The sequence below is a fragment of the Rhipicephalus microplus genome, chromosome 4, assembly GCF_043290135.1.
Source record: "Rhipicephalus microplus isolate Deutch F79 chromosome 4, USDA_Rmic, whole genome shotgun sequence".
Lineage (NCBI taxonomy): Eukaryota > Metazoa > Arthropoda > Arachnida > Ixodida > Ixodidae > Rhipicephalus > Rhipicephalus microplus.
Window position 1 is genome coordinate 112,921,476 of NC_134703.1, and position 27,634 is coordinate 112,949,109.

General features: G+C 44.1%; 1 protein-coding gene and 1 non-coding gene across 2 annotated transcripts in view; one reads left to right on the top strand and one right to left on the bottom strand.

Moving 5' to 3' along the window:
* The window catches only part of LOC119172281 (microtubule-associated protein tau), an 80,889-nt gene that overhangs the window by 42,080 nt on the left and 11,175 nt on the right, over positions 1 to 27,634 (bottom strand). The gene's annotated exons all lie outside the window — the stretch shown is intronic.
* TRNAT-CGU (transfer RNA threonine (anticodon CGU)) lies at positions 25,909 to 25,981 on the top strand. Its single transcript has one exon. It is a non-coding gene; the product is annotated as a tRNA-Thr (tRNA).

Here is a 27,634-nt window from a genome sequence, read left to right on the forward strand (position 1 = left end):
GACTGAAGAAATCCTTCATTTTTTTGCGTGCAAGATAATGGCGTCCATTTTCATTGCGCAAATGGTCACAAAGTTCTTTCCACTTTGCGTCTATATAGTGCAGTGCCTATGACAGTGACTGCATTATGCTCAGTTTTGTAGGAATGCTGTTTTTTTTTCTATGCTGTGCTCGTCGTAACCAATTTAAGCGATCGTTTTTCTTCAATTATGGGCCAGCGCAGCGCAACTCTGCAATTTATGCCTCGGCAGTGCCCTTTGAACGAAATACTTTGGCTATCCTTGGTCAGCACTTCTTTCATTCGGTAGATTGCAGCTCTGCTGTAGCCAGGGGAAGGAACACCGGGCCCTTGTCCCCCTCTCCCACATTTCTTTCCAAGGCATGCAGAGCGAAAAAAGATAATTTAAAGGAGGGGCCCTCTCGCGCTGTCAAAAAAGATCCCGCTCCCCCCCCCCCCTCCCCCCAAGCCGAAAACGTTTCTGCCTATCTGCATCGCAGCTTGATTGGGTGCTCGCTCTGTAACAATCTTTCGCTTCTTTGTATTCTTTGGTTTCAGTCAGATTGATTGAAGGCTTAGTTCGCACATTCTTAAAAGCAATAAAAATGATTCTGGCGTGCCTCCACATGGCACAGTTGGCGCCTACTTATCGGTAACCATCACTAGGAATTCCAAATGCGTTCCCCAGCATTGCATCGCCTAACCATAGACCGTCAACTCATAGAATGAAGCAGCTGTAAGAATCGTCGGTAAAGCTTCGACTAATCTAACTGGACACGTATAACAGATGTACCATGGTCCATGTACGTGTTCTGAGAACGTCATTATTATTATTATTATTATTATTATTATTATTATTATTATTATTATTATTATTATCATTATCATTATTATTATTATTATTATTATTATTATTATTATTATTATTATTATTATTATTATTATTATTATTATTATTATTAGAGCATTATTCGCCGAAAGCTTCTCTAGAGGGGAGGTAGTGACCAGTTTGGCGTTATTGCTACAAAACCAGGGCAAGTATCCATCAAACGTTCTTACAGTGGAGTTGCCTCGTGTAAGCACATTTCAGCCGGTTGTTATGTTTGAGTGCCCACGCTCCCTTTTATTTAACTAAGCAATTTTCGAAAGACGAGCATTTCAAAGCGTCAGTGGCTTAGCTCCGCAATGCCAGGATATACGTAGCGTGAATTACGAACGGACGGACGGATGGATGGACGAACGAGCAAGCGAGCTCACGGTAGTCAACTGCTAGCCCACTAGCGACACCCAACTCAGGAGGTTCCAGGCCTTCTCCGGCGCGCCACCTTCGCGCCGCGTGACGTCACATCTCCTCGCGTTTGCGCAGAACCGCTTACCGTAAGCCACGCGAAACTGCATGCTTAAACTCGGCTAGTTTAGCTTACGCTACAAAAACAAGAACACGGAATTTTCATAAGCGAAGCGGGTGATAAACGTAAGTGCTGTCCGTCTTTGGCGTCCCAACATGAAGAAATGGCATTCCTTTCAAGTCATAGTCACACATAAATGGATCAATTTTATTATGTAATGTTTCAACTGATCACCTGTGTGATCTTTTGTATGATGATGCGTGCGCATCTGTCTGATGTGCAGGGCATAAATAATTGTTCATTGAAATTCATTGAATATGGCAATAAAGCGCCCGTCCTGTCGTGTGTAATTTATTTTATTCGTCGTATGCGCGTTCGACGTATGTGCTTACTAATCATATCCGGAGTGGCATCCGATAAATGTCGTTGAGCCTCTACATATGACAAGCTGTTAACTCTGCCCTACGTTTTTTTTTTATCTCTAGATTTCAAAATAGGAAAAAAGACTGGCAAGATAGTTCCTCACAAAACAATGCGAGGTATTTCTGTTCGTTTTTTTTTTACCAGCCACGATGTTCTAGTTATGGTGCGCGACGGCGGCTGACCTTAAGGTCACGTGATCAATTCTCGGTCGTGGCAGGTGCATATCCGATGGCAGCGAAAATGATTGAGTCCCGCGTACTTAGAAGTTTACGTGCACGTTAAAGAAACCCAGGTGGTCGAAATTTCCGAAGCCTTCCGCTACGGTGTCTCTCATAATCATATCTTGGTTTTCAGAAGTTAACCCTCCAACAATTATGATATTAGTGGTGGTAACTGCTTTCGTTATGCGACCTTGATCAACCATATACGTACAGTCAGTGACCGAGGAGGGCCCGCTGTTGCCGAACCACTCAGGCATCTACATTCATCCACAAGATGCTTTTAGGATTAGTGCCTCCATCATGTTCTCTAGACTTGGCACTGAATATGGCTCATGCCAATCTCTTTGCTGGTGTTCCCTACTTGCGAGAAAGCTTGCCGCCGCCAGTTTGACGCCTGTGCCAAGTTCGGCCTTTTAGAGTGCTGCAGAGCCGCACGCTCATGCTATACATTAGAGTTTGAACCGTGCACCCCGCTTACATTTAATAGTAATATTTGGCGTTTTGAAGTCTCAAAACCAGGATATTTGTAATGAAAAAAGCCGTAGTGAAGGGCTCCCGAAGATTAGTCCACTTAGTGTTCTTTAACGTGCAATCACATCGGCGATCACAGTATACGAGGGCCTCTACCATTTCGAGTCCATTTAAATGCGACCGCCACGGCCGCGATCAAACCCGTGACCAGCCGAGCACCGTAATCATTACATTACAGCGGCAAACAGCCAGCGGATGATTCGCTAGTGGGCTGCAGCTTCAGACGGAATGTTTTCGGACTTAGCTATAAGTAGTTCTCGTATTTTTTTCTCGCCTTTTGCAATTAACATTTAGGTGCCCCGTGTGCTCACAATTATTTCCAACAGTATCCTGGAACAAAAACCCAGAATCAAAACAGACATTGTATGAATAAATCCTTATTCATTTGCATTTCGAACCCTATCGTCGAATATTCTCAAAAATGACTCTTATACAGGATATAGGAAGGGCATACATTCAAATGGTAACATTAGGTGACATTAAGTTCAAAATTACTTGTCAGTGACACTTAAAAATAATGAGAGAGGAGCGGGTGGGGGTGAGAAAGTGAGATAGAGGGAGGGTGGAAAAGAGAGAAAATAAAGATGGTGAATGTTGATGGATAATGAAAACGGGATGAGCAATATTAGCCGGTGCTGTACAGTGCCATTGCTTAGGAGCTGAACCATTCTTTTTTTTCAGTGTGTTCGCAAAAAAGCTTCGCAACATTGCCCACAGAACTAATGGTGTTAGCCTACAGTGACCCTTAGAGCTTCTACATTTGCTGTCGTTGCAAGTTCTTTGCATTGCTACCCCACTACCGCGCCACGCAAATAAACGAAAATGAGCTGTAGAGCAGAAGGCTGCGCAGGTTGTCGACCTCGCTCGACCTCGGACGGGACACAGCTCGGTCACACCGGAGACACCGGGGGCTGCAACCCCTGAATCAGGCCGCAATTGGCCCGCAGGGGTCGATAGTCAAAGTCCTCGCTCGTTCGACAGTCCCCGGAGCGTACTCGACTCGAATCGAATGAGCGCCAACTTGCTGCGTGTACTGGAGCACTGAAACGCTGGCATAGTTCACTGGCATATACTAAGCAGAGAAAGGCTGGGGGGGGGGGGTAAGCCTAACAAAGTTTTTCATTATTGTGTGTGCATGTATACGCGCAAGTACAAACACGCGCCCGATCATGCATAGAGGGGGGTGGAACCTTCCGACCCTAGATGTCGTACGTCATAAGAAATCTTCAGTGGAAGTAGGAGTGGCGAAGCGTATGTACAGTAACAAAAAAAAAAGATTGAGTGGCAACGGTTCGTTGACAAATGTGAATGCCTCTTCAACGGGGGCTGTACTTTTATAATCACTAAGTACGAGTATACTTCTAACCCTGCTGCACACAATAATGAATTTGAGCCTTTGTGTTGCGGAATAAAAAAGAGGGAAAAATTATATATATATATATATATATATATATATATATATATATATATATATTGTTTTATTGATTATTTTTTTCCAGAAACAAATGAACTGAATACTAGATATTTGTTTATTTGGAAAAAAAAGTTTATTTTTGTAACTAAACTCATTCAGTTTCAGCCCGTAGCAAACTCCAGCACACTTGCGCAAAGCAAGAGTGGTCTTTTTTATTTCTCTTCTTTTCCGGAAAATCAGTAAACAAAAAAAATGCACAAAGCAGGCAGACCAGAAAGGATGTTTTCCCGAGAGCGCCAGTGTGAAGGAACACAAGTTCCAAACTGGATACAAGCTGTGCTGTTTATGTATTTATTTTTTATTATTCTATAGATGTGCTTTTACATTTATTTTTTATTTTTATTATTTTTCCGCACAGCAATAATTCTGTTCTGTGCAGAAAGCAAAACAAAGAAAAAAGCTGTGCGTACATAATCCTACTCTGTGAAACCAAGCAGATGAGGAAGCCCTGATTTCGGGATTATTTTCAAAGCGTCGCTAATGTTGTCATTGTTCGCACGCTAGGATAACGACCAGTTGAACAACACCGTTTCAAAGGAGTGCCACGTGGCAGACCTTATTAACACGTGTGTATTATCTCGGGAGTTTGTCTGTTTTAAGCCCACAGAAGTCTGTCGTCCCGAGGGTTTAATTCAGGTCGGTCTCATATCACTGGAGAAAAGCAGAAAAAAAAAGCTGTAAGCGATGCCTGCTCACATCATCAGCCTACTAAACGATAGATTTCCAACAAATATTTACAAGAGCTGAAAGAACGTACATAACGCGTTTAGTGAAAATAGAAGAAAGGGGGGGGGGTCTTTTGCTGCTTACACCAATTATTCATTCTGCCCGTATTTAATAATGCATTGTAAATTTTTCTTCCAGATCATCCGAGCATTGTCGTGCGGTGAAAGCAACTTCCATGTCGTGGTTCTTAGTGCAACATTTGGTCCTGAGACCCAAAGTAAGCATATATCTAGGTAGTAAACCCTATGGCGTCACTTTTCATCGCGAGCTCTTTCAGGCGTGTATTGTTGTCGTATCTCTACGTGACGAGAACGATAAATGATACGTGGTCAGTGTCGCTACCCAGACAAATTATGAACACCAGCACTGATGCATAATTCCGCTTCATTTCGCGCATACTGTGTGGTAGATGTGCTTCAAATGTAATTCATGTAATCTTAAGATTCTAGCAAAGTTTTCTCACGGTCCTTCATTAGAGGGAATAAGGCACAACTTTGACATGGTTGCTTGTAAGTATATTAGTGGCTGTATTTAACAACATGCCTGAGCCTGAGACAGAGAGGGATGATTTATCACAAGACAGAGAAGTCGTCATGAGCTAGTTCCCTTTAGCCTGCTATACTCTACACAGAAAAAGAATAACAGGTAAAAAAAGAAGTGAAAAAGGGTGACGATGGGGAACATGCTTGAACTTTCGTTCGCTTGGAAACCTGTCAGAAGCATCTTCTTCTTTTTTTTTTCAGTTACTTTCGCGTACAATGGTGCTTTTCATTGTGTAAGCGTTTGTACATCCGTGTTTCCACGTGTTGACATTTTTTTTTGTTTCTAAACAGGGTACATTCCCGTCAACTTAAGCGCCTCTTTGCGTACGCTGCAGCCGCTACTTTAATGCACCCTCCTATTCCTTTATGCAGCACCACGTTACCTGACGCCAGTCTCTTCTACATTACAAGGAACACTGAATGACAAGCTGCAAACAAAAGGCCTTAACTACGCGTGTTTGGAATAGATGATCCTGCCCCAAGGGCCAATAATAGCTTGCGAGGAGCCCTCACGCCTTCTATTCGCGCAGTTATCAGACAGTGAACATGCTTGCGTCAAGATGCTTTCGAACACTGAAAGAAAGACGCAGAGATCGAGCTATTAACCGCCCAAAATGTAACCTGGCCTCGAGGTACGCAGCCTCGAAGTGAAGTCACTCCATGCTTGCAAGGATGGCAACCCCAATGCAACAAGTACTCGCTTTTGCATCTCTCCACAAGATTAGCGAAGACAATGTAAAAACGCGGTACCTTTGGAGGCATAAGTCCATACCGTTCGCTGTTTGCTCTTGCTTTTTAGTCTCCTTATCTAGGATGAAAAGCCGCTTATCATCCAATGTAAATCCAGGCGAGATACCGTTCGCTGTTTGCTCTTGCTTTTTAGTCTCCTTATCTAGGATTAAAAGATGCTTATCATCCATTATAAAGCCACGCGAGCGCACAGCCACACTGAGGTTCCGCTAAGTATACAACTAGAAGACTACTGAAGACCCAGAAGACCTATAACTTCCTGCCAGTACTGTTACACAGGCATGTTTTTTTTTGTCAATGGTAATGCTAGTTGCGCACTTAATTTGGCTCATGCAAATGATCTTTTTGTTACTCATGTCTTCAGTGTACACTCATTCAGAGCTGTATGCCAATCGGTGCATGAACTTCTTGAATCTTCCTTAAGACGAGGTTGTTGTCCGCGCACCTTACATTAATATTTTTGCATGAAATGCTTGAATGTAATGGGAATTGAAATTCGACAATGTCTACATATAACGCGGCTCTAGTACGGTGCATCAGCTACGTCATGCTGTCATCTTCATCTCCGGCGTCACTAACTCCAGTCTGGGGCGTCGGAGGACGCGTCCTACAGTCTTGGCAACGCGTGCCGACCACCACCGCCGCCAGCCGTATTGATCCGGCAGCTCTCTCTGTCGCTTGCCGCACATTTCTTTTAACCTGTTTTTCTGCGAACATAAATAATGGAAAAGTGGCGTCGCGCCTCGCTGGCTGCAGCTGAGCACAGCGCCAGTTGGCTTCTCGGCGACACAGCAGGCGGATTGCCTGCAAGGGGGACACACGATGCGCGCGCCTTGCAGGCTTTTTTTGTTGTGTTTCCTGTCATGAGCACGGCGTGTCGTCCGCGTCTCGATTGCGGCCATCTAAAATGAACGGCTGCCTATTTTCACGCGGCATTCAATATTTTACCCGCCCCGGTGCCATCCCGGAAACTGCTCTTCCTTCTCCTTCCATGGCTTTAACTTAGGTGTTTTTTTTTTCACCTAGTTCTTCGTGTTAATGGTGCATGCGACACCCCGAAAACTGAGAAGACATTCTGTAGGAATGGCTGTGAGTTGAAATAGCATCGCACCCCAACTAGGAAATAATTCATCGAGAGTGTCACTCGCACTCATTTAATCGCCTAAGGAGCTTTTTTTTGATAAAAGTCGCAATATTGACGTAAAAAACAAAGCAGATTATATCCGGTGTCTAGTGGTGTTAGCTGCAACTTGAGGGCGCCGCGGTATGGTACGTTTCAACGCACAGAGAGTTTTCGTACAAGAAAGCTATATTACTCGGTGTCATTCAACGCAGCTTCTCAAATGCATACTTCCAAATCTAGAGCGGCGAAACCTGCCGTTAGCGTTCCTTCAATAAGGAGTACCCGAATAGGGGTCTCCAGCTTTTGGGGCCACAAAACCCTTTGCGTACGCTAGCATTGGGTCAAGCGAAAAATGGGAGTTTTCGAAAAGTGCTTGCGGCACTTTGGACGATCCCCCTTTTGTATAGGTCACTAATCCCTACCGAGGGCCGCCGCTTCAGTGGGTGCCGTTATGTTCGCTTGACGCAAATCATTTAGGGCAAGCTTTGGGGCTCCCGCAAATTTTGCGCGCCCAACCCAACCCCAAACGCTGTTTGGCTTTCGCCCGTTGCAGTAACCTCGATGCTATTCCTTTGGTGCCTTTATTCGAAAAGTTCCTCATAAGTCGTTGCGCAAGCTACAAAAATCAGCACCATGGTGATATGTTGTGAATGTGGCTTAGCCTACATTATCATTGATGGCCTTTATCTCCTTTTTTTGGTGCTAAGTACGTTGAAATGCGTGGATGGGACGAGTACGCAACAAAAGTTTTGAAGCACTATCGACAGCTCTACGGTAGTGCTTGTTTTAAGCTTTATCCTTTAAACTTTTGTTTGCTTCATGCAATACTTTAGATAACGCAGGAGGTACGCGAGAAAAAAGCTCCGATTTACTTTACGTAATTCAAGATTGATTAAGTGTGCATTTTAAGCAATCAGTATTGTTGGAAAGTGAGAGAACAGTTTACTCATCAAAATCCAATAGCACCGATAACTGCTAAAGAAATGCAGGTAAGAGGCATCAGCACCACACCAAGGAGCAGATCAATACAACGCAGGAAAAAATCTAAAGAAACCAAGTATACCAAAAACAATGTACCATGCAGGAAACACCATAAACGCGAATAAGTAGCGAAAGATGCTGTTATAACATCAATCTGACAAAACGACAAAAAGAGCAACCTTTCGGCGTCACAAAAAGAACAAATAATTATTGTATTTGGAAAATTGAACGTGTCTCTTCAGATCCACCGGTATCAACCTTCCTCGTTATTTTCATTAAAATACTAAGCTGTCGAAAAAACCTTTTTTTTATCATTTGAACTTGGAGCATTGTTTTACCAGCTGCAAATGTTCACTCTATTGCAATGTGCCTATAGTGCATTACGATATTTTTTGTACGTTCACAATTATGTACTCTTAGAACATTGTTTTGTTTTTGTTCCTTGTGAGAGCCTTGTAAATGTGATATACAATCAGCACTTCTTAATATCCTTTGGAAGCCTGCGATTACGGCGGCTTTATTTACTTCGCGGTCCATTTTACAGAGCGCGTAATAATTCTGCATTAATATTTGTGTGCATCGCCACGGTGCTCTAGTGGCTAAGGTGCTCGGCTGCTGTCCCGCAATTCGCGGGATTGCATCCCGGCAGCGGCGGCTGCATTTTCGATGGAGGCCAAAGTGCTGTAGGCCCGTTTGTTCAGATTTGGGTGCACATTAAAGAACCCCAGGTGAACGAAATTATCGGAGCTCTCCACTGCAGCATCTCTCCTAACCATATGGTGGTTTTGCGACGTTAAACCTCACATATCAATCAATTATTATTTGTGTGTTTTGTTCGTGTTCTCTTTACCCGGGGAAGCCCCACATCTGACGATGGTATTCAAGCCAAATATTGAATAGGAGTTCTTACGATAACAACAGGGATGTGTTAACGTCTTACAGTTCCGATTATTGTGTTGTTTCCAAACAAAAAAAAAATTATAATTTCAAGCAATAGGGGCATTTTTAAGTCAAGAACAATTTCAGTATAGCTAGATTAGAGCAAAATATGTAGTGCTTTGTTTTAGCACTTTTGCGTCTTGCGCGAAAAATGAAGGCTTTTGTTTGTGAATATGTATAGCTGATATAATTTTCTGTGGCTACTCAGCTAGCTTTGTCAGCTGTAAGCTACACTTGGCGGCATAAGCTGCAGCTATCGTTAGCAAAAAGGAGCTAGCATCGTCTCCGCAGCTTGTACACTGTGCTTATATACTTAGCGGCATATACTTCCACGTATGTGCCCAGATAATCACTTGTGCTGCTCAAGACATTGTGCATGAAATAGGAAGAGGGCTGATGGGTAGGGATTCTAACGCGCCGTGTCATTTCCTCTGTCACAGTGTTTATTTCAGGCAGTATAAGATTTTCTAGCACCTAGCAGAGATTATTGCTGACACCTCGCAAAGTAGAAAACATCTTTCATTAGACGGTCGCTAATTTTAAATCATGTTTATTTCGTCAATGGGGGTACAGAATTGAAAAGAGTGGATGCGCTTAACTGAATAAAATGTACCACAGAATAAAATTACGCTATATAGTGAATTGTGGAGGAAAATGGAAAGGGGGGGACACCTTGTTTAGATGTATTCAAGTACACTACTGTATTAAAGGTTTGGAGGTCGCGCTAAACTTAAAGAAATACAGGAAAAAAAATTGGCCCGAATCTACACGTTACGCAGTAAATGTCGTCGAAAGACGATAGTCTTGCGTCTGGAGAGAGTGAACAAAACGTTTATTTGATGTTCTGCGCAAGAAAATTGGTGAATGGTATTCTGAAGCCGCTGCGTTAGAGTGCCTCAGGCGTGTAGCGGAGGCAAACAAGCGCATTTAGGCACGTTAGACACGAGCGCTATCTGGCAGTTATCTTCGAAAACGAAGGCGAGCGCGACCGCGGAGAAAGATGAGCGCCAGTCTCGGAGGTGATAAGGTGTAGAATGTAAAGCGACGGGCAGGTGCCACCACCGTGTCGTCGTAGCAAAGCGTTGGAAACACCTTCTAGGGCATCGCGTTGCACTGTCAGCGCAGCGCGATAAACGCTACAGTCTTTAAAGTTACTTGTATGTGCCTTTTCTAGTATAAAGCCAGACATACAGAATGTAGACGTGTTTTTATGGCGTCTCAGAAATGCGCAATATTTGTTTTTTAATTGACAATCGCACAACTATGAACGCTAAACCTGGAGCAATATTGATGGGCGCTGCGGATGGGGTTGACCGTTTAATGCCATTTGAGGTATCGTTAGGGCGGACAAACAGACAAATGTACAGACAGACAGGCCAAAATTTTTCCGTCGAAGGTCCCAAAGAAAGACTATCGTCTTTAAAAAATGGAATACTCGGCGGCACATGGAATGCAAAACTCTACATCCCACATTAAAGCCACATGCCCCACCATTTCACAATAGCTGCGGTCAAACATCAGAACTCACTCGCACCTCCTAACGCAGTGTACATTTTTGCCTTAACTCTCTTTCTCTATTTTACTCCCTTATTCCCCTCTCCCTACGTGTGGGGTAGCAAACTGGACGTAGTCTGGTTAACCTCCTCTTATACTCTTTCTCTATGCCTTAGGTCCTGCGGTTTATACAGTGTTACATTCTATTAGAAGTAACATTGCATAGTGCAGTCCTTTCTTGTGACATCCCCTCGTACATTTTACCGCTGATGTTTTATTATTATAAAGCGACTGTCTACAATGGACACTGTCATATGCATTAGAAGTTATACTTTTAGGGGCGAAGCTCTTTAAGGCGTGGGTCTGTCCATCCCTTGTATGTGTGTAGTAGAACGTAGCCACCGGTGGCACATAACCGCTCCAGAGCGGGTATGTGCCTCCGGTGGCTACGCACTACTACATACATACAAGGGATGGACATATTCACGCCGAAAGCGGGTATGTGCCACACGGAATGCGAGATGGAATATGTCTGTACTTGGAGTGTTCAGTAGATGGACGCGCGGACGGATGGACAGAGGGGCTAGACGGACGGAAGCAAGAACGAACGGACGGACGGAAGCATGGACGGCCTGATGGATGCTTCGCCCCACTCATCATCATTCACTCCGTGGATATGCTGTGATTTTTTTTCGTTCATTTTCTTTTTCTTTTCTTAAAAAATGAGTTTCCTTCCGCAGCTTTACAACCATACGACACAGAGACATCATTCATTTTATTAGGGACTCAAATGAGAACATTATTACGTACAGATATAGGATGTCTGTGTGCTCCCTCCTGCAAGATACGTTTACTGCAGTACAGGACTGCGGGGCACTCTCTGAAGTCCATGCATTCATAGAAAAAGCGAAGCACACGCTATTTTCTCATCGCTAAAGCCTGCATGTCTAGGCAAACTCGATATATGCGGCCCATGCTTGACTTTTGTCAGAACGCTGACCCTCGGACTGAATTCCGAGGGGCAGCGGATGTCACATATAACACGGTGTCACTTAAGTGGAAACCGATGTACAGGAGATAGGGAGAGTTGGAGTGAGAGAGAGAGAGAGTGCACACATATAGGGCTGTAACAACACTATACGTTTTCAGACATCGGCAAACGACTCTGCGCAAAGCAAACAAGTGAGTCGTCCCCACAAAGCTGTTCTGAATCGCTTGAAATGCGTAGGAAGGCAATGCGAATACAACAGCAGCTGCATATAAACGAGGTGAAGTCGAGAAAATACAGGGTCCATAATTCACGGAAAGACAGAGCATTCCGAGGACTTTTGAAAGCGCCTCGCACTATAACCTTGCTCCGTGGACACTCTTGTGCGCAGTTGTGGATACAATGATCCCGCTTTCAACACACAGACTTCTTCCCTTCCTCGCGCTCTTGGACTTCCACATTGCAAAGCGCATCTGCATACCTCTATTCACTTATATATCGCCCCATTGATTGATAGTGTGGACCTGCCCGCAACATGGGCAAGTAAGATGGAGCCTGCAAATGGTGCGCTTGCGCGACAACAGCACCTCGAGATTTGGGAGTCATATCCGCAATTGAAGCAACGCGCGTCGCTTGGCAGTGCATATGAATACATGGAGGGACTCTGCAACCGGCGGGAAAAAAGAGGTGGAGGAAAAGTAAGAACGGTCGTGCGTTTAATAAGCCGCACGTGGGGTTTCTGTGCTTCGTGGCAGATCACCTTTTCCAGAAACCTGAATTTCGAATAGCTCTGTTCATTGATTTTATTTTTATTATGTTTTCCTGCAATAGCGCCTAGAAGTTAGACATTTATTTACTCCATCATTATACTCAGTAAGATTTACAACACGTCTTGATAAATAAAGATGGCCACACCCACCTTGAAACAAAAAGAATTGACGTAGTTTTTCTATGCAAGTTTTTATCACATTTGTTCGACCTTGTATTTCCTGCCTGCGCCGAACAATGACTCTGAAAATGGAGAGCAATGCGTAGGCTGCAGCTCGAGAATATAGCTACCACTAAGAATTGAGAAACCTAAATACATGAATGCGTCAGTTCTGGGAAAAACGGAAGCTTGGAGAGAGAAAAAAATTCGGGAACGCGGGATGTCACTGGAGATGTGTCAGAACTTCGACAACTCCGCTCGTCGAAGTTTCAATAAAAGAAGGTATATATATATATATATATATATATATATATATATATATATATATATATATATATATATATATATATAGCGGACGCTTCGACAAGCGGATTGTCTTGAAGGCTGCAATTTATATATATATATATATATATATATATATATATATATATATATATATATATATATATATATATATAAATTGCAGCCTTCAAGACAATCCGCTTGTCGAAGCGTCCGCTCCAGCAACACTCCGCGTTCGCTTATTTGTATCTCTACACATCTACAGGACACAAAACATTACTTGACACGTCTATTGCACCCGTTTGTGAATGGCTATATGTGCTTCTCTCATTGTCATGCTTGATAAAATTGCCATCAACGCTAGCTGCGTTTGTCTTACACCGTTCCGTAGGTGACTCATTCCTGGCAACGTGCTCTCAATAATCGCGGAACCTTGCATTGCTTTCCATTTAGGAATTGTGCAGCAGGCGGGAAACGAACCAGAGTCGGCTTAAAATTAGGAAAGTTCATAATGTTAGTCTTGCGCTTAGATCTTATAGTCTAAAGCTTTGCTCTCTTTTTTGAGGATGTTTGTTATGATCTGCCAAACAAAATACCATTTTGCGAAAAGTTCTGCTTTATGATGATAACGGCTGCACCACGCCTTAGCCTGGAATTACATGGCTCCACATTAGAAATCATCATTATGCACTTTCTTGCTCTGAAGTATTCTCACTATCAGGTCACTTCACTTGCTCGCCGCGTTCGGTGGTGCACACTTCCTGGTTGAGACAAACTCGGCTATCACCACGGAATACCGCACTTAAAAAGAATACTCAACGTCTGAATGTTGGACGGAGCCGGAAAAAAATGTGCTAAAAGTAAGTGTTGACTAGTTCGACGTCAGCAAACATGGAGTCGTGACTATGACACACGTGTCTAGCAGTGGCAAATGTATCCGTTGTGTCGGACATGGTTTAGGCCAAGTGGCTACTTGCAATGGATTGGTCAGGCTGCATTGCACGAAGACTACGTGTGTAAGGAACGCATCATTCACCTGTGCAAGACGACATGTGCCTTGTAGACTGGAACACGCGTGGCGTAGCTTCAGAGGATGATCCATGCGTACAGAACCAAAAGGAAGATGCTGCCGCAAGAGCATCTTACAAGAAGACCGTAAAGGCAGAGGTGGGACTACATATCGATGATTGGTGGAAAATAACGCGGCACGCCCTGAGCATGACAAGCAAGCATATTCTGCCGGAACCTTGTTGGCATGAAATGATCGATGCGTATACAAGGCAGGAAACACGGAACTAACAGAGAAAGTGAATAGCCCGTAACCGAATAGGTGCCTTCTTTTCTATTGGTTCTTGTCCTACGTTTCCGGTGGTGTGCATACCAATCAATTGTGGCTCATCGTAGACTTAGCAAGGTTTTTTGAGCTGACACAATGGCGGAAGCAGATGAACGCAGGTGCCGGAAGAATAAGCCGGATATCCGGAGAGACCCACACACACATACAGTAAGGTAACCAGTTGCTTCGCTAGACAAATAATGAGAACCCTGTTGCTGTTTGTGGTTGACTGGTACGTGAGCATGATTGAAAGGATCTCTGGGAAAGCTTGTAAAGCCGAGTGTTTGTGGTCCTGCACATCTTTGAAATATACAGGCTAAGGCGCCAGGGGGGCAGGTATGCACTTCTATTCAAGTCCGGATTAAACGCTGGCTATATCCAGGAAACCAACCGAAAAATGTCCAGTTTTCTGGCTATATCTAGCACTTTAAGTGCGACTTGGTCAAGAGAGATGGGTGAAAAATACAGAAAGAAGTACCATTGAGAAAACCACAAGTTGTTTGCTGTCTGCTCAAACTTGGGTAAAATGATCCTGAAAATGGTAGTAAGGAGAGACTACACACAGACACGTGGTAACTGCTGCAAGCACAATCTTGTTTGAATGATTACATTTTTATGAAAAACGGTGATGGCCTACGCTCTCGGAATCACGCATACAGAAATACCGAATAAAGTAGATCAGACAATCACTGCTGCAGTAGCTCTTGTGGTATGAGAACATTGGACGCGTTATCCGTAGGTTGTAGGTTCGACCCGTACCGTGGCAATCTGTTTTCCCACGTCGGGAAAAGGAGGTGAAGCTTCTCTATGCCCACATAAGATTAGCCTAATCAATCTTAAGGAAGTGTAGTTTGGATCTCATGACGTGAATTGTTTGCTTGTCTTCATTGCCAATTCGTTCACGGGATCAAAGATTAAAGTTCGTGCGTCACGCGATGTAGAATACTAAAAATAGCATCGAATTGTGTTCATGCTAACAAAGACTGTTTACTCGGAGGTGACTAACAAGCAACCCCCCCTGGCTATGGAGCTAGGTTTCGACGTTACAAACAGCGGTCTGCACTAAATAAACAACTAACTAACTAACTAACTAACTAACTAACTAACTAACTAACTAACTAACTAACTAACTAACAAAACAACTAACTAACTAACTAAATAAATAAATAAATAAATAACGCCTCGTCACGCTTGCGTGTCTGCATGAGATAGAAGAGGCGACGTCTAGCTTGGGCAGACCAAGTAAATATTAGTGAAGGTGGAGCCCTTCCGCAGAAAAAAAAAAGAACATGACCCCTGAGTCAGCACGGTCGTTTTCGACTGATGACACCTACGAGAAGCAGCGACGCGCGTGGTTGCTATGGCGACGGGTGAGCGTGCCGACGACATGCCTTTCTTGTGGTTGGACCATGGCACTGCCCATCCCAATTCCGAGAGGCAACAAAAGCGCTGTTACGGTTTCTCAAAGACACCGGCCTGTTTCATCGTTTGTGATGCGAAACTGTTACGAGTCGGCCCAGTCACTGACTTTTTTCTCCTCCTCTATAACTTTCCTTCCTCCTCCCCTTCCTTAGCGCAGGGTAACCTACCGGGGCTCAGCCCTGGTTAACCGCCCCGCCTTTCTGCTTATTTTCTCTCTCTCTAGACAGCGGAAGGAGAGAGCGAGAGAGAAAGAAAGGCGCACGTGATGGAATAGCACAGGGTTAACCAGAATCAAAGCAAAAAGAAAGAAAAGACAGGAACTATCCGAGAGCCCATCATCAGGCACCATTTGTCCGCTAAAGACTGTCCGACACACCTGCCTGTTTGAAAGCCCGCTGGGCAAATGTAGTTTGAAATTAATGACGGTTGATTAACTCCAATCCTAGCATACTGGGAACAGGTGGACTCGTAAAGATTGCAGAGTTAATATTTTTGTAGGTGAAAGGGGACGCAAGGCTGCTCGTAACTGCACAACTTCGTAACGTAACGCACAACTGCACATATGAAACTCACTTGCGCGATACATTGATCCTTTGTGCAGGGTTATTCAAAACATTGAGGTTGCGAAGGTTTGATTTACGAGGAAACCTGAAATCTTGTTAGAAAAATTTGCGTAAGTGAATAAGCACTTCATCTGGCAATCAGGTGGCAGCATTACATTTATTTGTTTTACTCCACGTCAATGGTCACCCGGAGCATCCGACCAGAGAGCGGTACATATCTTAACTGCGCGGTTGTAAGGAATCCGTGGCATACATTATATCGGAAAAGTGCCGTGCATGCGTCTTCCTGAACCGCGGATTTTGCAACAGTGCTACAGAATATTTACATGCTCTCAGTCAAATGCGATGTATAGCAAGCAGTATAACCTAATGCGTTCAGGACTCATAGAATGAGCTTCGTCCCATCATTTTTTTTTCACTGTACATACGCTTTCATTCCTGTGCCAGCTGATCCAGCTGGTCGAGCATTCAACGCTGGTGACCAAAGCTCTTAACCATGGCCAATAAGAAATCTCTCTAAGAAGTCCTATTTCGATGTGTATTTCCCGACCGCTCACCAACATGGAAAGCATACAGCATCGGTCAATGAATCACTCGCGTAAGTCTACAATGACAAGGTAAGTTACAAAAAAAGGGGAGGGGGATAATAGGAAGCAGTGTTCAATAAAAAGACAGGTTGTTACAGCCCCCCTAACGTGACACCTGGGCTGGGAACAAGAAAGCAGTGTGCGCCGATGTTTCCCACTGCAAAACCTTTTCTTTTCATGGCTGTACTTGCCACCGATGCACCAAAGCACCAAATATATTTCAAGAAGTGTTGTTTGAAATGAATCATTTTGGCTTAGATACGCACGTGTGTGTCTCTGGTTTCAGATAAGCTTGTGAGCCTTGGTAAATGTCATCGCGGTTTCTGACACCCGCTGCTAAGCCGAACATAGTGTTTCAGGCAGTAACGACAATTCCTATACTCATGATATGTTTGTATAGACCGGTGGCCAGTAATGGGACTTACACAACTTTTATGACCCCTACCCATTTATGATGAACCATGACGGTAACATGACACGCCAACAAGCCGAGATTTTAAGGTGCTTCGCCCGTAAAACGAACCTGGCATACTAGTTCACTCTAAAGATATTCTTAATGGGGAATACCTAAACAAAACAAAAGCATGGAAACACCCCTTACAAACCTTCATGTTGCAATATAGGATACGGTAGCATTTTGTGGGGTTAATTAAACATCCTACGGTCTTACATAATTACCTTCCTAAGCAGCAAGCTTGTCCCGAAAGCGCTCTAGAAATGTCGCTACCTAGGCTACTACCGCATTTTGGTGTTCCTGCTACTGCCGCATTTTGGTGAAGACGAAGAAGTGTGTTTTGAATAGGAGCTACTTTTGCTAACTCCGGCGTATTTCAGTTGTAAATTAAGTCTGTTGATCAGTTTCCGCTGCTACCTTGGAGGGGATGGAAGTAGACCACCCCGGGCGCCTGCCGGCACCAGCGGCGTCAGCGGCGACCGCCTCCAGGAAGCGGATGAGACAAGCGAGCGACAGCGACAGTGAAGATACTCATGCTTACTATCTCAGCAGTGAGAACTTCTCAGATGACGGTTTTCAACCTGTGCTGAGCCGCAAGGCGAAGAGAAGGAACATGAGGACATCCTCATCCTCAACTATTCAAACTGTAAGTGAAGCGCCAAAATCGAACACTTATACCATCCTGTTTCTGCCTGCACTTCCTACCGTCAGCATGAAACGCCTTAACAGACAGTCTGTGTCGAGGTCTCTGGAAACGCTCGTGCCAAATGAGATCACGGACATAAGAGTGAACGCCAGAAAGAATATACTGGCTGTTGACGTTTTGCACGGAAGTGCGTTGGGCGTTCTGCGCACTGTAACTGACTTGGACGGCAACCAGGTGCGCTCTCATGTTCCCTTGGGATGTGATGTAGTAACCGGCGTGATCTACGACATTGATGTCGCTATTTCCAATAAGGACTTACAACTTCTTGTCAAGTCAACATCTGATACTCCAATTGTTGATGTCACCCGGCTAGGCAAGTCTCGCTGTGTGAAGATTGCGTTTAAGAGCACATCACTCCCCTCTCATGTGAAGGTGGGGTACTTCAGACATGTTGTGCGGCCTTTCATTCCGAAGCCTCTCCAGTGCCGTAAATGCATGAAACTTGGACATGTGAGCAGCGTCTGCGAGAATTCGGTGGTATGCCACCGCTGCGCCGAGCACCATGAAGCGGATAAGTGCGTCGCAACTGTTAAGAAATGCTCTAATTGCAATGGATCCCATGAAGCCACATCGAAGGACTGCCCGCGGATTCAGAAGGAAATTGCCATCTTGAAGGAGATGGTTGCGCGATCACTCATCTCATCGAGAAGCCGCAGCTAAAGTCAGAAGGCGTCGTTCACGTCGACGTCGGTCTTCGAGGACGCCCGCTACCTCCTCGACACGTTTGCGTGACCCCTCATCAGTACCACCTCCTTTGCCTCCCAGACCACATGCCGTGGGAAAGGCTGTAAAGGACAAAGCCAGTGAGCATACCCTAACTGCGACAGAGTGCCCTGCACTTCAAGGGGAAGCAGCATCAAGCGAACCGAGGGAGCTTCATGACGGCCAGTCCGCGCTCCCGGTTCGAGATCCTTCCAACCAAGACAGGCAAGTGACTGCAATCGTGCCGGTTCGAGATCTTTCCAACCAAGACAGGCAAGTGGCTGCAATCGTGCAATCATTAATTGCCACGATTCGCACGCTACTGAGCAGCATACAGTCTCCGTCTGCTAAGAGTGCACTGCAAATACTAGATGCACTGAATCCAGTTCTTGCTAACTTCGTATAAGCACAATGGCTCAACAAAATCTCATCTTCCGCACTAAAGTTAAAAGTGCGTCGATTTTTCAGTGGAATGCCAGAGGCATGAAGTCCCGTATCTCGGACTTTCGCCAATTTGTTCGGGCCAATCAATTCCCTATACTTGTCATATGTGAACCAAATGTATCAACGCCTTATAGATTGTCCGGTTATGAAGCTTTTTGTTCAGCCGCTTGCGAAGAACGAAGCAAAGTAATTGTTTACATTAGCACAGACTTGACTTATCTTTCGCACCCAATAAGTTCAAATGACGACAATCAGTACGTGTGTCTTCGTGTGAAGAAGAATGCAGTTTCGTTCACGCTTATTGGTGGATATATATGTCCGTCATCGTGATTTGACTGCGACAGATTAGAAGACATCCTAATGAGAACCGATGGGCCTTGGATCATCACCGGTGACTTCAATGCCCATCACATGCTTTGGGGAAGCACTAGGATGAATGCCAGGGGCCGGAACCTTGTTACATTCGCTTCCGATTACGACCTTTCCATCAAGAACGATGGTACCCCCACATATCTGCGGGGTCTCACGTATGGCAGTTGCCTTGACCTGACATTGGTGTCACGGTGCTTCTCTCACAAAGTTAAGTGGTTTTGCGATATTGAGACTCATGGGAGTGATCACATACCCACCTACGTGACGATCGATGGTATCATAAAAAATTATCTTCCGGTGTTGCAATTGGCACTGACTGGTCGATGTTTGCATCGCGTGTTGAGAACGCTTGCCAAGAAGGCCTCGCCTGCAGCCTGGAAAATACCATAGTGGAAGCTATGCAAGCGTCCAAACGCAAATTACCATTTTCGTCTAAAGTAACACAGTTTGACATCGAACTGGAAAAATTACGAGCTATACGAAGGCGTGCGGAACGACAATACAGACGCACAAGATCAATTTACGATCTGAGGGAAGCAAGGCGGCTCCAGAAAAAGATTCAACGACGCATTTACAAACTGGAGAGCGAACGCTGGAAAACATTCTGCGAATCTCTAGACCCTCATAAACCGCTGTCATATATCTGGAGAACAGTTCGTGGTCTTCGCTCCTCTCCACAACAACGGCACCCTTCTAAGGCTTTGGCACTCCATCATGGAAAAACAGAACTCGAGGTGGCTGAAGAATTTTGCACGAGAGTTGCCGGGAATATTATGAATGAGAGCATCGACGCCGTGATCGTTCCTGAGACGCGATTACCAGAAATGGACACTCCGTTCACCATGGAAGAACTGGAAGGTGCGTTAGTCGCTTCTAAGCGCATGTCATCGCCAGGTCCTGATGGTATTACTTATAGTGCGTTGGGACACCTTGGACAAAAAGCTAGAAAAGAACTTTTAACATGCTTCAACAACTCCTGGCTCAGCGGCAGTGTTCCCCGAGAATGGAAAATAAGTCGATTAATACCACTTTTGAAATCGGGAAAATCACCATTGGACTTGACAGCATATCGCCCTATTGCCCTCGCAAGCTGCCTCGGAAAAGTGATGGAAAGAATGGTTCTATTTCGTCTCGAGTGGTACTTGGAACGATACACCAAATACCCTTCTTGCATGGCAGGCTTTCGTCGGGGCCGCTCCTCCATTGACTGTGTCATTGATTTATCGACATTTGTTCAACAAGAAAAAAGTCGCAAGCGCATATCAGTGGCACTCTTTCTTGACGTGAAGGGTGCATATGATAATGTAGCTCACGATTCCATCCTCACTTCTCTCGCAGCAATGGGCATTGGTGGACGAATGTTTCAATGGATAAAAGACTATATAACTGGGAGGGGTTTCTTTGTGCAAACAGATGAGGGTAAAACTGCTGAACATTACACCTACTGCGGAGTACATCAGGGAGGTGTTTTAAGCCCCACATTGTTCAATGTGGCCCTCATTGGTCTGGTGAAAGTTCTGCCAAAGTCGGTGTGCCTATCCATATACGCCGATGATATTTGCCTCTGGAGTGCTGCAGTTACTCGCCCTCAGGTGCGTGCACGAATACAGCGGGCAGCAACCCTCACAACAGCCTACCTTCAGAAACAAGGCCTAAATATATCAACTGTGAAGTGCGCGTTGATGGCGTTTACACGCAAACCAATGACGCCATACACTGTTTACATCAATGGGCAGAGTGTCAAATATGCACGGACGCATCGTTTCCTGGGCATAATTATCGACAGAAGTCTTTCGTGGAGCCCACATTGTGCGTACTTGAAGAAGAGACTGCTATCTATTGTGCATATTATGAAATTCTTGTGCGGTAAAGCATGGGGAACTTCTGTGGCCTCCATGCTACAGCTGTATAGGGCCCTATTTCTGGGTCTATTGCGCTACAGCTTGCCGGTGCTAACACTTGCAAATCGAATACTCATTCATTAGAGAGTTTGCAGGGTCAGGCACTGCGTATCTGCCCAGGACTGCCCTGATGCGCTTCTACTTATGCCACAATCATGCTTGCCAAAGACCATCCGGTCAGGACATATATAGTTGTGGATTGCCTCAGAGCGCACGTTCGACATGCTAGCCGTATCCCCGACCACCACTTGGCCCTTCTACCTTCCGGAAGACCACGTGCTACGTTTTCAGACGTCATAGCCAAGCACCTAAACAGCATTCCATCAGGATATACGCCAGCTGCGAGAACGGCATGCCCTTTGTGGTGCCTCGACCAGCCGCAAGTACGTCTAGAAATTCCGGGAATCAAAAAGAAAAGCAGTCACTCCAGAGTAGCATTGAAGCAAGCAACACTGCTATTATTACATGAGTTGTACTTAGACCGAACGCAGATATACACTGATGGGTCCGTCTCATCCAGCAGCTCATCAGGTGCCGCTGTAATTCCGGCTGCAGAAATGACAATCAAGTTTAAGTTGTCGCATATGACTACATCTACGGCATCAGAGCTTGCTGCTATAAGGGCTGCTTTACAATATCTCGTTAAAGAACGTCCAGGAAAATGGGTCATATTCTGTGATTCGAAGGCAGCGCTTCAGAGTTTGCAGTCTACAATTCGTAGGAGGAGCCATGACCAACTGGTAGAAGAAATAAGACATTGCCATCATGAAGCTCTAGCACGAGGGCATGATATTATATATCAATGGCTGCCTGGACATATCGGTATTACCGGAAATCAATTAGCCGATGATGCAGCCCGCTCAGCCCATGAAGAAACCCGTGTAGTCCTGATTCCTCTATCAAGGAATGATGCAGCAAGACAACTTTACCTGCTGGCTCGAGATCTCACACGCACGTTCTGGTCGTCTACCACCTTCCAAAGTTGTCCATTTTATGAACTGGATCCTTCGCTCAAGCTAAAGCTACCATCACACCTTTCCCGCTCCGATGCGACACTGTTATGTCGCCTTTGGTTGGGTGTTGCATTCACAAAGGCGTACTCCTTTCGCATTGGTATGGCAGACACTCCTACATGTGACTACTGCGGAGATGAAGAGACCATCGAACACGTCCTGTGCAGCTGCGCTTGCTACGACACACAGCGATGCCAGCTACGGATGGTTTTGAATCGACTTGACCCCGGACCATTTTGTTTGCAGAAGATACTAGGACCTTGGGCATCTGCCTCAGTTGCGCAGAAAGCAACTAAAGCACTGCTACTTTACCTTAAGTCAACAAACCTGAGCGACCGCCTGTAAACTGTGTGTGCTCCCCGAGTGTGCTCGTGATTGTGTGTACCTTCTCATCTTTCTGCAGCCTCTTTTCTCCCCTTTATCCCTTCCCCAGTGCAGGGTAGCAAACCGGATGTGCGTCTGGTTAACCTCCCTGCCTTTCCTTGCATCTTTATCTCTCTCTTGGTGTTCCTGCTTATTCAAGCTGGACGTTATAACGCAACCAATAGAAAGTCTCTGAAGCATTGTCTAACGCTGTTTTCTTTTCGCACGCACAAAATTTGGTGATGATTGCACCGTGCGCCTTCATTTTAATGCGTTTTAGTTGAGAGTTAGAAAAGAACGACGAAGGTTGTAATTTGCACCGAGAGAAAGGCTACAACGCTTTTTCCAACGCACTTACACAGCAATCTGTACCGTTCATATTGTGTCCGCTTAGTTTGCGTAGCTACTCGCTCTGTACCTTGTCTTGAACGCACCACCTAATATAATATTTCTCAAATTGAGAGAAGGCGACGCAGGAATATTACGTTTTTCCAAGTCTCCGTTCCGAGGTATCTCGTTTGTGCTACGCTTCTACAAAAAGTGCAATAATGCTTGATAAAACATCAAGCGTGCGTGGATAATTTTTCCATTTTTTTTCCCAGTATTGTAATATGAATTCTCAGAAGATGGAACGCTTGCGGCGGTGTGTAATAAAACACGTCGCATGAAATGAGCGCGCACCCAAGGGCTAGATGTTCCATTAAATGTTCTTGTTTTACCATTGTGCTAACGTGTTTTCTCGTGCTCTTCATGTCCCCTTAAATTGTTTTTTTGATGGTGCACAATTTCTTTGTCCGAAAAAAGAGAGGGTTATTATTCTAAATTAGTTCTTTTATTTTTACATCTGTGTTTTTATTGATGTATATTTTAGAACAGGCGAACCTTTCAGAAAAAAAAACTTTGCACCACCCAATTGATGAAAGAACAAAATCAGGAAGCTTTATTTCTTGTTTTTACTATTTCTCATGTATTCGAATGATCAGATATATCGTCACCAAGGAAATATCTTAGAAAAGTATTATGCTATAGGCTTTCCTGCTATTTGCTAGTATTCGCACATAATTTTATAACGCAGTTTTTTTTTCACAGGAAGTATGAAAATGCCAGCACCATGCTGTGCAGATTAACACCACTTAATCGGTCAATGACTGAAGCTGCGGATCACGCACATTCTCAATTACTGCTGGCGGTAATTGTTTTACTTAGGATTTCTAAAGATGTCTGCTCAGTAAATATGTTGTGAGGGATGGCCTACTGCCACGTGTTTAATTTTTTTATTTCTTACAATTATGGTAAAGTTAGGCTATTCAGTTAATTCATCGTTTATTCATTTGCACGTATTTTGCAGCCAGCATGCACGAACTTATGCAAGTTTATCATATACGTATTTAGAGTGTCAGTATTTGCAATATTGTTGACAATTTTTTTCATATTATAACGCCCTTTCAGTGTCTTGTTAACTGAACTTGAACATTTCTGTGCACATTGCATCAAGGGTATCGACCTGGCCGCTGCATGACAATATATTAAAGCACCTTGACTGAAAGCACTTGGCATTGGTTGCAAATTTGTATGGTCCTATCCATTTGATAGACGCAGTGTTTTCGAAACACTGCAGTCACAAAATGTCCCGATACTGTCAATGCCAAAAAATCAACCAATTAGAAACCATTAGTTACGCCTTCTATAGGTTAACAGGGGTAGTCATGGCTTGTTGGTAGAAGGTCATTTCTTAAGCTTCTTAGTAGCGCAGCAAAGGACATACATACTAAAAATAAATTTAAGGTACTCGGCTGCTGGCGCGCTGGTCACGGGATCGAATCCGGGCTGCGACTGCTGCAGTTTCGATGGAGGCTAGTATGTTGTAGGCCTGTGAGCTCAGATTTGGGTGCACGATGAAGAACCCAAGGTGGTTGAAATTTCTGGAGCTACCCACTACAGCATCTCTCATGATCATATGGTAGTTTTGGCACGATAAACCCCACATATCAATCAATCGTTTCTATAGTGCGTGGTTGAACATCTTTTTGTGGAGTCCGTGTCGTTTGCCGTGCTTCAGCGAAGTGGTTTATGGGGCTAGGCAGCTCTAAACGTATAGTAACGATGCACTTACCACGGTCATAAATCACCTCTTGTTACTAAGGTTATTAAAGAAAATTTGGCCGTCGGCGGTGACCGTCACGTGGGTTCTGGGTTGGGTGATGCAAGAAATCATCGTGTGATCAGGTCCCCTTATGACATTGTTATGATGTTGCAAATATTAAAGTGGCGTCATGTGATGTGACGCCAGACGTTGTAGCACCCTCCTTTGGACGGCGAACAAAAGTGGAAGGCGCGTGATCTCAAGAAAAAAAATTAATTTCACCTCCGGCCCACCTTATGTGAATGCACAAAGAGTAGGAGCGTTTACTGCAAAAGCTGTACCGAGATCTTAACAAGGGTCCACTCTGGGCCGTACTTGTCCACCGCCACCACCTGTGTTTATAACCATTATCACGCGAAGTAAAGAAAAAAAGTAAATAACTGAAAAATACCGTAGACAGAACGGGAACCGAACCTGGATCCTCTGCGTGACCGGTCAATACTCTACCGCTGTGCTACGGCGGTACTTGGAACTTCGTTTCGAACTGATTGTATGCATGCTTACTGTTGGAGAACCGCGTTAGCATGTGTATTAAAGCGTTTTAGAACTGTAAAAGCACCAAACAGATACCACACAATGCGAGTTACGCAAGGAGGGGATCGTCGGAAGCTCCAACCCAAGCCAAAAAGCCTGAAGCTTAGTTTTTCATTTTTGTCAGCCACAGCGTGCACAAAATGCACATAGGGCCTTACAAGTATTTGGTTGATACCACGCTTTTCCGAAGAATGATGAATATAGTAGATGCTTCCCCACTACACAAAAATTATCGTTTATAGCGTAGCGGGTACCATGCAAGTGTGTTTGTAGTAGCTGCTCTAAGTGTAATTGAAAAAGCCACTGGAAAAGCCACTTCTTTAGCTTCCGTTGTGACTTTACTACGTGCTTCATTCAGACCTGGCTGTTATATATATATATATATATATATATATATATATATATATATATATATATATATATATATATATATATATATATATATATATATATATATATATATATAAGGGAAAGAAGTGTATACCTAAGGGCTCGTTTTTCGTGTTTTAACACAATATTAATGAGGTGTAACAGACAGTTGCACCTCATTAGATGGCGCTGACTGTCGCTCCTACTTCTAAATTCACAGATAAACCCAAAAAAGTGGATGGAGGGAGGGCCGCTGTGATAGCTCAGTGGTTAGAGCATCGAACGCGTAATTCGAAGGTCGTAGGTTCGATTCCTGCTCACAGTTGGTAATTTCTTCATCCACTTTTCTTTCTTCTTATTTACATTCCATTGGTTTTAATAACTTCCCCTGTACATTCCTTGGCATTACTGTCTGTTACACCTCATATATATATATATATATATATATATATATATATATATATATATATATATATATATATATATATATATATATATATATATATATATATATATATATATATATATATGAGAGACCTTATGTTGACGTATACTTTTTCAAAAGTAACGCCTTCGACCCCACGTGTTAAGGACAGATGCATGCTCTGGGAAGAGAGAACGCACACTGGAGTGGGAGACGACGAATTCCTGAACTCCGTTTTCGTCCCGCACGTGGGAAGTGGGCGAACTGCCAAGTTGTGCTCACGTTTCGCGTCTCGCACGCCTGTCGACGTAGCGAGGTGACGTCACCAACTTGAACTCGCAAAAAAACTGTAGCAGGAAACACGAGGGTTTTATGGCCGCGTTGGGGTGGGCTCTGGCGAGGAGCTAACTATACAACGAGCCAAGATGGAATGCGAACGCCCGCCTCTCCTCAGAGCTTTGAGATCGGCATATACAGTGGCCGCCCAAAATATATGTCGGGCGCGGAAATAGCATACTCGTGCCTCACATCACATTGGCGCTAGCATATATATATATATATATATATATATATATATATATATATATATATATATATATATATATATATATATGCTACTTGTATTTAATTTATGAACACAATATGAGCCAACATGCACAACAAACATTTTAGTGACACAGAGAAGACCATGTTTACCATGGCGTCCGTCGCCTGAAGGTTCTGAATGCCAGCTATGGGAGCAATAAGCTGTTCCAGACGAGCTGTGTTTAGAACAACTATGGGAGAGCATAAAGCCGTCCCGTGGGGCTATACCTGCCTTGTGGCATCAAAGTCAACCTGTGTTTAGAAGTAGCGTGTGTAACGATTTAGAGTACTAAGTACTCTACTATGGGAGAGCTTAAAGCCGTCCCCCAAAATTCACGGTATCACCATGCGCAGACTTCTTTCTCCGTTGAGGCGACTAAACGAATGTATCTCTACAAGAAATACGTTGCGACACCTACATGTGTTCTCTGATTGATCTGCAGGGTTAATGAAGATCTGTACTAAGATATTTAAAAAAATATGGTGAAATCTCTCCAACGCTACTTCTAATCAAGCAACTAATGTATTCTTTAAGCTAGTATGTTCGGTGATAGGGTGCTAGATTTGTAAAACACAAATATTTTGCTTGGAGAAGGACGTAAATTCTCTTGGAATCAATTAAATGTTTAAATCTTGTAGACAAACTAAGAGCGTTTGCTTTGTAACGCAGGAGCACAATACTGAAGTAAACAAAAAATTGAAGTGAGTCACAGAAGCACCCCTAATTTATTTTACTGTTTGTTTTCTATTTATTCAGAACATGTAAAAAGCAGAAACACATAGAGAGAAATGTAATGCGGAAATGCAGGAAGAGTAACCGGAAAATAAATATTCGGTATGCTACCCTGCTCTGGGAAAGGACTAAATGGAGATTGAATGGTATAATGGAGAGAGTAATGAGAGAGGGTGGAATAACTATAACAAGGAAGGCTTTAGGCCGTCACTGATTGTGGTTCACGAGATACGGCT